We start from the raw sequence: 15216 nt of genomic DNA on the forward strand, positions 1-15216 counted from the left end.
TGATTAGATTAGTTCACACTGTGACACAGCCATTGGGGCCTTTTCCCACAAACCTGTCTTCACGCAGAATAAGATCACAACACTACATATTCATTTACCCTGCGCCTAATGCACTCTTCGCAATCACATCATGGTAGACCAGTGATTATCATGTGCGTTTTCTTTATTATTAACATGTCTTTTATTAATCAATGTCCTCCTTTTAAAAGGTTAGTTTTTTATTGTAGGCAGGGAGTCAAACTGTTAGACCTACATGCTCTGTTCCAGTAAGCCAAAGTGTTGTTCACAGAAAGTTATAGATACTTTCTGTGAATCCAGTTTTTTTCCCCGTTTTTTTTTTCCACATGACACAGAAGCTCTTTTACCAACTCAGTTCCTCCTTGTGAGAGGAGGAATCCACACCTCTCTTTAACAGGAGGCAAAGGTGTTGTAATGATTTATTCTCTCTATAACAATGCCTGGAGAACAAGCTGACAATATATTTCACGATTCCATATTGTTCAATCAACAATGTATACAGGTATTTCGGTGCTTCATTTGAAAGTTTATTTTATTATTTATTTTATTATGACAAGTGTATCGCCCCTGAAGTTGTGCACATATCTGTTCTTAAATAATCACATATCATGGGAGTTCGTGCCCACCTACTAGAACGGGTTGTCCACACCAGAGTCAGGCTAATTTCAGAAAGCTTACAAAAATGACAACAGGTGCATGTCCACAGTGTCCACTAGAGGGTGCAACATACATAGAAAAAAAAAAACACAAGCAGAAACTTGGACCGTAGCCCAGGGAATAAGGGCCTGATGCAATCGTACCTCAAATCAATTTGTGTGCACTGCTCTTTGAATAAGTATTAAGGTCACCGTGAACCCTTTGTGCTGTGTAGCCTTCAGACAATCTTGCTTCAGTCTGCTTTCAAGATCTGAGTTAAGCCTGGCTTTGCATTGTGTTAATGGTGCATATTCAATTCTCCCAGAAAGAGCCAGTCTTTCTGCTGTAAGGTTATTTCTGCAGAACATTCTTTCAACCTCTCACTGATGTCAGTCATTTGTTGTTCAGTTTAGCAAGACATTTATTTGCTTGTGGTATGTGATATGGATTTTCTGATTAACCAAGCAGCTAGACCCTAACACCTTGATATTCGGGACACTTTGTGATTTCTTTTCTCCTATTATTTTACTTTATGCCTGAATATAAAATGACATTACGTTAAAAATAAATTTTGCCCTAACATAATCTACTGGAAATGAGTTTGTTCTGAAATTGTGTGATTTTGGTCCCCATGGTAATATCCACTCCATTACGGTACATAAACCTACTGATGTGTCTCCAGGTGCTTATTCACAGATGTTGACTGCAGATTGTCACAGATAACTGTACCAAAAATGAAGCCCATCTCTCTCTCTTTCTCTCTCTCTCTCTCTCGTGCGCACACACACACACACACACACACGTAGCAGACACATAGTCTCACACACAGGCCACACACACTCCAGGAGAAAATCTGTTGAACTGGATTTTTGGTGCGGATTTGTACTGTACCTTTGTCATCTGAACAGTCTGCTAGACCAAACCCATATTTATTTATGCTTGTGGAGTCTATAACAAATCAAGATTTGCATATCATTCATGCATATGGTATTTCTGAACACATTCTGTCATTTATCCCAGCATTTGGCACCAAGTAATAAGATATGTCTGGAACGTGAAAACAGTCTTTTGAGTGGCAAAGCCAAGATGAATTTTCTGGCAATTTAGAGCATAGTTAATTTTTTATTTTTTATCTGTCTGCAGATAGAACTGTTTTCTTATCAAATTCAGATTTCTTTTGAAATGACGATAAACTAAATAAAATGCAGAGAGTAGCGATGCTCATGTACAGACGCAATGCCAGATACAGCCTGCAGGTCTCCGTGTCTACAAGGAGGGGGCGCTGTTGTTCAGGAGGAGGGCGGCCGACCCCTTCTCTGACATATGAAACGGGCCCATGATTGGAAGGCGATAAACAATCATGTGATGTGTACGGTTCACGGGCGCGCGTTTGCCCGTGTCGCTTCGGGGCGCGGGGTTTGTGCGGCCGGTGGGCCAAAACAGGTCAGGGGCTGCGAGAGGCGCTTTTTAACACCGAATCACGGTGCCATGGTGTCTCAGCGCCGCCCCCCCACCCCCCCCCCCCCCCCCCCCCGTTACTGCACACAGCTCCTGCAGGTACTGTAAATGCCTTCGCCAGAACTGTCACATGCCTCTATGAAAATTTAACACACCATTAGAAGTATGAACCCATAATCCATGATAATATGTTTTTCCCAACCAGAAACCAGAAGAATTTATTATTATTATTATTATTAGTAGTAGTAGTAGTAGTAATAGTAGTAGTAGTAGTAGTAGTATAGTATGAGCTTTGCAAAGATTAATTTATTTCAGATTTTAGGCTTTGGGAATTATGAAATTAAGTGTGCCATTCAGTATAATAATAATTCACTTATTTTAGATGTTACTGTTCAGTTTCACTCTTTGTGTTTGAATGATAAATATTTACCTGATGCATTGCTGCCATGCTTTGGGTATGGAGCCCAACATAGGATTTGATTTGATTTCAGTGATTTGGAATCAGTCTCCGGTGTGTGTGTGTGTGTGTATGCGTGTGCATGTGTGGACGTGTGTGTGTGTGTGTGTGTGTGTGCGTGTGTGGACGTGTGTGTGTGTGTGTGTGTTCGTGTATGTGTGTGGGTAAGAGTGAATTAGTGAGTATGTGTGTTTGCGTATTTGAGTGTGAATTAATTCCTGTGTGTGTGTGTGTGTGCGTGTGTGTGTGTTTCTTCGTGTTTGTGTGCGAGCGGGTGCATGTGTGTGTGTTTGTGTGTGTGTGTGTGTGTGTGTGTTTGAAGCGCAGCCATCTTTAATAGGCAGAGATAGTGAGATGCTCTTGGCTCTGGGCGATCCATCTGTTGTGTTCCTTCACGCGCCGTCTTCACTAAAGGGGGGGGGGAGTGGCCCGCCACGGCCCCTCTCACATGTTGCTTTTCCCCAGGGGACCGCGGCGGACATCAAGGAGCCAGTCGGGGCCTTTCTCATCACCATCAACAAATTCACTCTCTCCTCCTCAGGAAGAAATGCCAGCTTTCTTTTTCGGAAGACAACCGCAAAACTATGAACATACTGTATCTCGCCACCGGTTCGAGAATGCCATAAAAGAAGGGAAAAAAAGACTTTGTTGTCTGGGAATTGTATTGCTGCAGTTATTACAAACCCCCCATTATCATGAGAACAAATAAAAGCTTTGTTGCTGATGGAGATGGAGGCACTTCCTTACGGTATGCAGTTAAAATAGAATGGCTTTAATCACAACCCTGAATAGGAGGGTCCCAAGTATTCAGCATCTGAAATGTAAAAATATATTGATAGCACCTATTGATAATTGATCATTGAAGGAGAAGCCTGATCCTAGATGAGCATTCGTACTCTGAGAAGCTCTATGAATACAGACGTTGATAACTCGCATTGACGCTTGCATTGTGAAACTCAAAAAATTAAAAATATCTGTTTGGAAAATGTTAGTCACACCAAGCACAAACCTGTTCGGCGTCTCACAGGTGAATTGCAACAGCCACTGAATGGTACAATACCGAGCTTCACTTGACAAGGCTGACTAAACATTTTATCGTTGTTTCACAGAAACCACCAAGAGCACCTTATAAATCTGTCTTCAGTACGTGCAAAGCGGCTTTATCCAGTCGGTGCCGTATGTGTCTTTGAATTCGCACTCCTCTTGGGGAAAAAAAATTGGACGGACGGCATATTTTGGTAAATATGTGTAACTGCAGGTGCCTTGGCGAGCAGGTAGGTGTGACTCAGCGATTGATTAGCACGTGGTTGCCGTAGCGAGGAAGGCCTCCTCCCGGAGGAGCAGAAGCGGAACCCTCCATCCGAAACGAAGCCCCGGCGCTCTCTCCGCCCCCCCGAAGTCCCGGGGGCCCTGTTACCGCGCCTCGGAGCCGGGGAGCCGCCGGGCCCCGCTCGGGCCAGGGGAGGGGCCGCTCCGCCATCTGAAAAGCCTAATTGGGAGACCTCTCCCGCTACACCTCTTTTGGCATTTCTCTTCGAGCCTCATCAGCGGCACGTGAAATAACGAGACTAATTAAGGGGGGGGGGGGGGGGGGGGGAGAGCGTTTAGGCGAGCGTTTCGGCGCCCAGGACGGGTGAGGGGCGGCTCCTCCGAAGGCGGATTCGCTCCGCGAGAAAACGAGCCGCTTTGAACCCTGTCTGCCGCCGCTGCTGCCGCCGCCGCGCCGGGAAACACCAGAACGGAACTGGAGCGTTAACGCCACGCGGTAAGTGTTTCGCGCGTGTCACGACGAGCATCGGAACTGATTAGAGCTACCTGAACAGCGGAAAAGCAAACGCAAAAAAAAGCGAATAAATGAATGAATAAAAATGCAGATACATTTACTGTGAACATTGATATAACTACTGCTGTTTATAATATTTTACAGGGAGGGTGAGGTGCATTATTAATTGCACTCTATTACTACTGTATGTCCGCCACAAATATAGAGCACTGTACGCATTTCAGCAACATACCGTGCAGTTTTTATGCTGATTGTGCCTATTGTTGTAAGCTAAAAATGCTATTCCTCGTACATGTGCCTAATAATATATATATCTCCATCACAGAACAAGGAAGTATCTCCTCCCTTCGAAATTTCTCAATCAGCACATTTTCCAACATGTGCCTTCACGACATTGTTCGAAAATGTCAGAGGGGCTTTTATAATGCTGTTTATGCGACAGAATCTTTTGTCAGTGGAGCCCTTAAACAGAATTTAAAATGTATCAGCCAGTCAGGAATTCATTAGGAAAAAGAAAAAAATCTCCAGCAAAGCTTCCCCACAGAATTCATTTGTATCGCAACAATACTGATGTTTTGCATAGGATTTGCACCTGTGAGACGGGGCATACATACACAGACCTGCACGTGAACACATCCACATACTCACATACACACGTATGTATGCACGCATATAAGGACACACATATCCATTCTCTGTGTGCAAGAGCTTTTCCCTAACATACAGGGCTAAGGGCACTAAACAAAAGAATGGGGGAAAAAATTAACTGATGTTCCGTTTCTTACACGTTTTTTGTTATTTCAATGAGAAGCATGCTCATGCTCTGTAAATAAAATGATGAAATTTCATGAAATGACATGAAAAAAATTTTCTACAGATGTCTGCTTTCAGTTTGCAAAGAACAAAGCATATTGTAGTTTGAAGTTGAACACAGCCCTAGATCACTGTCAGTCTGTTCCCCCATTGGACTGTGAAGAGAAGTAATCAATGCAATCAATCAATCAATGCAGTCTTTTGTTGATGCTTACATTGGCCAATGATGAGGGCAATATAAGCATCTACACAAGAGTGCCCTCTCAGTTCCTGAAATGAACTGTCCCTTGGTCTTCTCTGATTGGTCGCATGGTGGTACCAATTGTCTTCTGAGTAAACACGGCGTGTGTTGAGCAAGCCAAGGGCACTCGCATACTGGTCCAACCAGGGAGACAGTAGACAGGCAGCAAACCTCAGGGATATGATGGCTTTGCATCTTGTGCTTTGTGTGTGAAGGCCAAAGCCATGTGTCACAGAATCTGGATGCACAGTGCAGCACAAATCAATTCCCATTGTTACAATAATTTATTTAGCAGATGCTCTTGTCAGAGACTTAGAACATAGTGAATTATGTAAGGTTGGAACAATACCTTTATATATACCAAAGGTGAATGGAACACAATGGAGGTGAAGTGGCATCCAACAGTGCATTCTCAAAGGCAGGCATAACTGCACGGTGAAACTCATGAACATTTATGTTGGCGGCCAGGGCACAGCCAAGCAGGGGGTGGATGGACGTGGAACGAGCACAGTTCTTTTTCCTGGCGCAGTCGAATACATTTCCCCACAGTTGCCAACAGTGCTTCTCCTGCCACCCGCACTTGCAAACTTCAGCTGAAATATGTGCACTCTGATCCACTGGCCTCAACGTCAGACACTGTTTTATAGCTACAGTACCTAAGAAGAAAGGTTCTCTGGCTTGTCTTCATTGGGGAACCCTTTTTAGTTCTTTATGGAACCCTCTATCAGGTCTGAAAAGTGTGAAAGCTCCCAGATTGAACCACTCTGCCCAACAAAGAACCCTTGAACTGGATAAGTTTCCTCTATGGAGACATGAGGAGCCTCTTGGAAGTCCTTCTGAGAGTGATATATGCCAATAATACAGCACAGCAGGAGGAGAGCTGTATCTCACTCTGATGGCAACTGGTGGCCTGTGGGCACTTGGCATTTCCTTGGAAAGAATGAAAGTACCAGTAACCCAAAGAGCTCAACTAAAACCCACCATTTCCCTGGTGGGAGAAGGCCAGCTATTGGCACAACCTGACACTAAGGAGACCTGACCCTGGCTTTTCAGGAGATCGTGACAGGCACACCCTGGGTTCAATGATGCTAAATGTAATAATCCCAGCAATCCAGGTTCAATCAAGAACACAAACCATCGGTCCCAAATTGATGACCCCCAAATAGATGTTTTGGCATCTCAGACATCACAGTACATGCCACTCCATGGCAGAGTTCCATGAAGGGCTAATGTTAGCTTCCACTCTCATTTTTGTAGCTAACTTTTGTAGGTAATTTTTGTAGCTAACAAAAAGTGACCACTCAACAAAATCAACCATATTGTTAGCCACCAAAACTAGCACTAGTGGATAGCAAAGGGAAAAGAAATAGCATCTGGCTGAACATTTTGCAGGATGCACGTTCTAGCGATGGGCCCGGTTTACGGTTGGAATTGGGCAAATCCATTTGGGGATGTTTCAACAGAAGAAACTGGTTAAAGTATGAAAGTAATATGTATTGGTAAACTAAGTTTTAAATTTTGTGTTCTGTTAAATATCTCTGGCAGAATCAGATTAATCGTTTGTCAAATCAATGCTTTGGCTCTCTCCCAAGTTTTAATTCATGTGTTTGATAAGAATCTTGACTTAAATAAGTGGAAAATATAAATCTGTGCCTAACACGTGCAGGTTTTAGGAGTTTTTAGGCCATTAAAATCAGAAAAATCCAGGTATACACAATAGGCAGGGGTTAGCTCTATTCATCTACAAATAGTGTGCATAGCCTGCCTCGATTTCTTTGAGATTCATTTGTATTCTCCTGTGAAGTCTCACGGGTGAGCAGCAACGCGTTGAGTGTTTTGTGTGCATGCAGGGATAGACGAACGTGCTCGCACTCCTTTCCCACAATGCCGTGCACCACACTGCTTTCACAGCGCTCCCCTCAGCGAACGAGCGAAGGCGCCTACAGCTAAATACGTCACGGCGAAACGGGGAAGCCAAATCTTCTGCGCTTCATATCATAGCAGCTGCCCTCATGAAAACATACACCTTGTTACGGTCGCTTTGAAGAAATAGGGGGTTTGCGGATAAGATATGCACACAATAAAGGGGGCCTTTCGCAATCGGTATGATATGACAGACCATAGCCTGAGGCGGGCTTGTTAAAAATGTATACCCCTGAACAAAGCTCCTCATGGGTTTCAAAAGTAATTGAACCTTGTCTTTATGTTGTAGAGATTCACAGATTCCATATGAAAATATAGAGGCATGCTGACATGCTCTAGAAGAAGATTGATTGGTATTGATCAGGCTATTTTCCATTTGCCCTTTGTTTTTTATATGTAGCTTGGTATGGCGTTTGCCCTTTGAAATACACTTAAATTAAATTTTAAAAGAAAAACTCAACATGGTTTCCATAATAACAATGGAAGAACTAAGAGGAAGATGAAGTAGCGTGTGATGCGTACTGTTGCCATTTAAAGATTAATTTCCTCAAACCTAAAGACAAAACCTTTTCTTGAAAGAAACAGCCATATCACACTGATATGTAGTTTATGGTAAAAAGGATATCTTTCAATAAGAATTCAGAAATAATAGCTAAATTTACTGCACCACTTTCCTTGCCCAATTGTGTTCAGGAAAGCATTTCCTTTTCGATAAAGAAGAAAATACAAACAGAATTGGTGTATCAAATTTGTGTATCGAATTCAAAAACCTTTTCCACATAGCAACAATCATGCCTCTTTAGATTTGCCTGCAACCATCTATTTGGTAAAGCAAAAGCAGTTCATGTGATGATCACTTGGCTGTCACATGATGCATATTTATTAAATTTCTGAGTTGTGCCTATGAAATGCAATATCAGTACTGCAGTATGACAAAATGTGACATCTGAAACATTAGGAATTACTTTAATACATTTAATATATGTTTTGTTTAAGGTGGTTAAAAACAGAATATAATACAAACCATTTCACAGCAATATATTGATTTCGTTGACAGTTGCATACTGTGCCTTAATTTGCAGGTGTGTTTGAAGTGAGCTGTGACTTGACCGTTTGTTTCCATAGAAATCCCCTACTGTGATCTCCTCCCAAAGATGGCTGTGAAGCTTTTTACAGTGTTTAACTCTGCCAGTCTACCATCAGGGAACTGCACCAGTAAATCACAGAACGGGTGATTAAACCAGGGGGAAATCACCTTAATTTCTTACTTCTACCTCACCCAGACGTCTCATCAAATTAAATGTCAAAAGCAGTAAGAATTCAAAACAGCTGCAGGATTGGCGTCGTGGACTGCAAGTTGCACATCAAGCTTGGAAATGCAATTTCCGCCTCTGCAGTGTAAAGAACTCAGGACATCCAATAAAAAACACCATTAAATCTGAGTTTGTCATTTCAAATACAGAAAGTCAACGTGGACAAAAACAGTGGCTGGAGTACAGGCCTGGCAGAGCACCACTGGAGAGGAAACCCAGCATCTGGTGATGTCTGTGGGTTGCAGACTTCAGGCAGTCATCAAATGTAAAGTATTTGAAACAACATACTAAATATGACAACTTCATTAAATATTATGATAATTTGTTCAATTACTTCTGGTCCCCTAAAATGGGGGCACTGTATAAATAAGGCTGTAATTCCTACACGGATCACCCGATATAGATGTAAATACAATCAAAATGAAGCTGACAGCCTGCATGTTAACCTCACAGTCATTGTTTCAATTTAGGTCTAATGTGCTGGAGTAATGAACCAAGACAAATAAAATGTGTCACTGTCCGAATACTTTTGAATACTGAACTGTTCCCTTTACTTTATATCCACTTTGATGTTCACCATGATCTCGTTGCATTAGCTGAGGAGGGCTATGCATGTCACACATGGGCCCTGTCAGAACTCCACACTTGTCAGTTTGGGGAGAGGGAGAGTGGAGTAGGGCACAGAAGCAGGCTTCAGACAACAAAACAACATGAAAGAGCGTGACAGGAAGCAGCTTGTCGATGACACGGTTCTGTGACATTCCTCCGGCAGATCCCGTGTATGTTTTGTGCGAGCCTCCATCCAGACGTTCTGGGCTGGATCCCAGCATTTTCAGCTCTCCATGTTACGTTAGTCATTTACTCAGGAAACAACCAGGGTAATTGCAATCTCCTCCATGTCTATTAACAAAAGGTACACTTTCCATTAGACATAAGGTTCCCAGGTTTTTCCCTCTCTGTATTTTTTGATGTTCAGCTGCAGTGATAAAGGATAAAGTTTAAACATGAATATGACCTTATATATTGTGCTGGTACTTGTGTTGTGTGCAGCCATCTCTGGTTGCATGCGCTATAGGAAATAATTACAACATAAAACAATATTAACATAATTTTTGACGAATAATTGAGCAATGTACATTAGTAGATTACTGAGCCTGATTAAATACAAATACTACAAACATGCCAAAATAATCATTACGTAAAGAAATCTGACCTAAAATAAAACTACTAAAATAAAGCTTTGTTACTCTGCTTATTTCTCGTCTGGACTTTGGCTGGAGTAGGATTTTGACTTGTAATCAGAAGGTACTTCTGGCTCAGTCACACTGTGTAGGTTTGCGTCGGAGAAGGTAATGGATATTTGTGCCATTACCTTCTGGGTATGTGCCCTTAAGGGGGGGGGGCATGCCCAGAGAGAGAAATCTATGCCCTTACTTATTTTTAGTATCAGTTGGAAGGATAGATATTTACTTTGCTATGTTATCCAGCGAGAGAGAGAGAGAGAGAGAGCTAAATCAACACCTCTGGGGTGACACAGGCCTGATTGGGGTGTGAAGCATCAAATGAGGCAGGTTCAACAAAAAAGCAGCCCTCATTTGTGGTGCTTTGCCTTTGTGTCACAGGGGGAGGGGAGCACCTGCTGGTCCTTAATTGGGGCGGAGACTGGGGTGAGCAGAAAGGGGGGGGGGGTGAGAACTCCAAACTTTGTCTTATAGTGTCTACTGCTGGCATAAGCTAATCCTTTGTTCCCCTGGGTTCCTGTATTGTTGGTGACTTTTATTTTCTTTGTTTCCCAGGTTTCCTCAGCATGATGTCACCCCACGCCTCCTCCCTCACTTTAATTTCAGCCCAGTAAAGACTAATCGCAACCTGACTATGCACTACCTCTATGAACCACAGTGCTCTTTTTGGCAGCATGTGGGGAGCGCAAGGCCAAATCCTAAACTGTGCGGTCAAACCTGTCCTGGCTACCTGATGTTAAACAAAATCCCAAGATATCATCTGCTCTACAGTTCACAATAAGAAAGCTTCCGACATCAGTATTCAATTACCCTTAATTAAACAACAGCGTATGCAGTGTCTGAATTGGCCAATCTCAACGCACATTATTAATGATGAACATCAATGCAGGTGTGTGCACACAGTAAGATTGTCCAATTCCACCTTGGTACCAAAATCTAGTGATTAGAACTACAAAAACACACACACACACACACACACACATATTTTGATTGCTAGAATCAACTGGCTTATCCGTATAAACAGTGGATGAAGCAAGGAGCTCTAGCCAGTCGACTTCCACTGCAACCAGTACTAATATTTTTCATGATAAATTGCCATTTAAGTTTGAAGCATGCATGAAGGTCGATGCATGCATTGTAACTCAAGAAGAAGCAGTCATAATGCGTCTCATCTTGAGAACACTCAATGCGTGTGGCACTCATAACATGATTCATTTTTCTCCAATGTTTATGAATCCCCATGGCAGTATGCCACACCATGCTAAGAACCACCAAGCGCTTTAGCAGCATTAAAAAACACATTATCTACAAATTCACTAATCACTCAACTAGATTTCTATGGTTCTGTAACATATCAGCGTATGAATATTTTATGCTTATATGAAAATGCTTTGGTAGCAAATCAGAAATAAGCTGTAATTTAAATGCAAATGTAGTTTAATTTAAGAAAGCACACAACTGTCCAGTGCGATCAAAAATTAATGCTGGATTGTTTTAATTTATGAGACGTGTTGGTGATCACAAAATGAAAAGTAATGCTGATTAACATAAAATGAATAATTCTGTTTTTTTGTTAATGATTTTAATGGCATGTACATGACTGTAACCATCAAGCTAATTAACTTCTATGCTTAGAACATGCCAAGAGAATATCAGGGAGAGAGGCTTGACCACGGGTGATGAATCTAGTTGGTGGTAACGTTTTTTTTTTTCCTTTTGTGACACAGCCACTATGATCTGATCAAGAAGAGAGTGTGTGTGTGTGTGTCCCCCCCCCCCCCCCCCCCCCATTGGACCCAATTAGACCCATGATATGCTCAGAACTCTAATCTCTGCAGTGAAAGCCACTTTGGTAAAGACATTCTCCCCACAGCTCTGATCTTTTGTGTATCCATCAAGGGAAGGTGACCTCTGATGTTTAAAAAAGGCTACCATCCCATTTGATTAAACTGCAGAGGTCAAACGCCAAGCCTCACTAAATGTCCTTTCCATTGACTCATAAACAAGTCTCAAAGTTTGTCTGGGGTCAAAGATCATGCTGAAGAGCAGATCCCCGTTTAGCTCACCAGCCTGAGAAAATTAACAGATGTACCACGATCCGTCCTTAAAATAGTGATACAAAGCACTCTCCCTGTAAGGAGTGATCTCTAATAATGATGTGATGGAAACTGCCAACATGAATGAAGAACAATGTATGCTGCTGGTTCCCACTTTATTTATTTATTTTATAAACCCAGATTTTTTTCCCCAAGTTCATAAAACTTCATAAAGTATTCAGTACTTCGCCAGGGCAGAATAAAGTATTACTGCTCACAATGAATCACTAAAATTCAGAAATTATTATCTCACATGGTGTTAAAGCCCTGTACAGCTAATGCCACCTACCACCATATTCAGCCCAAGATTTTAATCATAAATCATTCATATCAAGATATTCACTGGCAAGTAACTGGCAGTGACTATTTAATCAAAATATCTCATGTTGTCAGTCGTGTCAGGGGAGTACAACAGTGTGTTTGAAAAAATCCTTACTACTTCTGTGTCATTTCAATTTTGTTCAAATTCCATTCAGGGGAAAGGCCATTGGGACATAATTAAAGAACTACAAAGAATTAAAGTGAATTAAAGTTAGATATTTGAGAATCTTGCAGGCTCATTGGCTTGATGAGTTGCAGGCTCATTGGCTGTCATGTATAATGACCTTTTACCTGATCCCACCTTTCAGTGTGAAGGAAAGCCATCGGTGCTATGTTAGGATTTATGCAGGATTTAATCTTCTTCCCAAAGTCATTTAATTAAAGCTAAGAATACAGTGTGATGTGATAATGTTGAATGGAACCCATCTCAGATAAAGATGTTCATGAAACATTGAGGGTGTAGTGTACGTTATTAGATAGCATAGTATTTGGATAGCAGGTGCGTATGTCTTTACAGAATAAATAAGAAACGTACAAATAATAATTCTGTCAATAATTAATATAATTATTCTGTTTACTGGTGCCATAATTCCAGTGATGAATACATATTTACATGTTCTTAGGAAAATCACAATTATCAGTGAGAAATGTAGACCTTTCCAAAAAACAAATTTCCTAAATGGCTTTCAAATTTTGCAACTTCCTTTCAAGTTTATGCCAATTATTTTCCCTATTTGTACTTCTTTTAAAGATTTTGCAGAACGGAATTGATACTGGCATGGTATCATGGCTAACAGTCAATAAAACTAAAATACTGTGTGTGAATTTAGCAGAAAATGGTCATTAAGCGGCGGGACAATGCAAAACTAGGCATAAAATCCTTCTATAAAAGGGGGACATATAATTCAGGACAACTGTGACCCCCTCACCCTTTTGAAAAACAAGGCCCAGTGGTCAGACTCTTAATAATATAGACCACATGGAACCAATGCTTCCTAAATTAACAATTACACCAGTCGCAAAGCTTTAGCTTCAATCAACATGTGAACACTGTTAAAGAAACTACTTCAAGGCTGCCAGGAAATTGCTGAATTTGCTTGAAGGGGATATCCTTCTTGATTCCTTCTCTTGGGATCAATTGCACACTAATATGCACAAACCAATAATATCTCTGTTTTCCACTTACAACAGTGTGGTTTCTTTAAAAAATCTTAGAAATTAATGTCACTTTTTCTCATTTCTAACACAGTTATGTCTGTTAAGTTATATCTTAATTTGCTGGAAAAATTAAAATATTCAGAAAGAGTATATTAAAGAAATGCTTGCATATATAGTATTTTAGCTTGCTTTATGGGATGGTAGCAGGTAACCTGGAATTGTTTTTAATTAGCAAACATTTTATTAAGTTAGAACCCATTAATATTTCAGACTAGAAAAAAAAAACATGCTGCATGAAAGTACATTGACGTAGTTGATTTTTGGCATAGTATATTGGGTAATAAGTCTATCGTGGGTTAGATAATCTTGTTAAACCTATGAGTGTGTCAGCATTTCATTGCACTGTGTGACTGTTCATTCATAGTGTGTGAGGTAAGCATGTATTAAGTCCCTAGTGGTGTGTCAAAATCAGTGACACTCAATCATCAAGAACTGTTTGCTTCCATTTGATTTGTGTTTATGCCGTTCTCTCTCTCTCTCTCTCTCTCTGTTTTTTTCCTCTCTCTCTCCTCATTCTGCATGGGAGGGGCTCAGTTTGCCGTCTCGTGTCCAAATGGTAGCGCGAGCAAAAGCAGACTCGTACCGGGGGGTCCGCACCGAGACAGACAGAGCCAATTAAAACATAAATGAATAAACTCCTGAATTTTTAAAGAAGAGATGAAAAAGACAGATATTCCTGACCCCGACAGCAGGAGTCTTTCTGCCGTTCCACTGACCGTCGTCGTCAGGCTGTTAATTATGGGGGGGTTGGGGTGGGGTGGGGGGGTTGGGGGGGGTGGAGGGGGAGGGGGGGTAGTGTTGGCAGGTGGCAGGGAAGCCAGAGCTGATAATTGGCCCCCTTCTTCCTCCTGCCAGAGGAAATCCAGCTCGGCGTTTCTTCAGTGAGGCATGTCGCGTGGCGAAGGAAAAGGTCCATTTTCTCATATGCTGTCTGCTCAAGTGTTAATGCCGCCAATGCGCCGATATGCTGATCTCCACGTCATCGAATTCTTCTTTTCTCACAGCTTGTCATTGATCCGATCAATCAGATCCAATTAAGTGCCCTTGACAGGGAATGTTAGGCAGGTATCCTAGATTTCTCAGTATAAAATAAGTACACAAATTAACTTTACCTTCTATCATGTCTCAAAATCTTGAAGTCTTTGACCTTCTAGAGGGGGATCCCCAGTGTGTGGCTTTTTTTTGTGTGCTTCAGTTTTTATTTCTCAGCTAAAATTCAGCTATTATTCCATATTTTCTGTATTTCTCCCATTTTGTATGCTCAGTCATTTTCCTTCCTTTCCTGAGTGAATGATGCATTTTCTCTACTCTACTGCCTACCCATGTCAAACTGCTGATGCTCAGCATGGCAAGTTCTTGGATGGGAGACTTCTGGGGGGGGGGGGGGTGAAAGTTTCTGGTGCAAGTATTGTTGAGCCAGTAGGGGGTACTCTTCCCAACAAATAAAAAAAACTACATATCGAGCACTATGTTATGGAATTTGCAGTTTGGATAACATGATAAACCAATGTACTGTCTTTAGGTCTGTAATTCATAGGTTCAAGCATTAGTTACTATGGGTGCATCAAAAGAGGTTGTAGCTTAGTTCAGTAAGCTTACAACGTTACAGTGCATGCCTATGAAAAGTACTATGAAAGCACATGGAGACTTCATTAATGCAACATGGCCAACTAATCTTAATTATTTAGGTTATCACTG

This window comes from Anguilla anguilla, chromosome 6 (assembly GCF_013347855.1).
Source record: "Anguilla anguilla isolate fAngAng1 chromosome 6, fAngAng1.pri, whole genome shotgun sequence".
Classification (NCBI taxonomy): domain Eukaryota; kingdom Metazoa; phylum Chordata; class Actinopteri; order Anguilliformes; family Anguillidae; genus Anguilla; species Anguilla anguilla.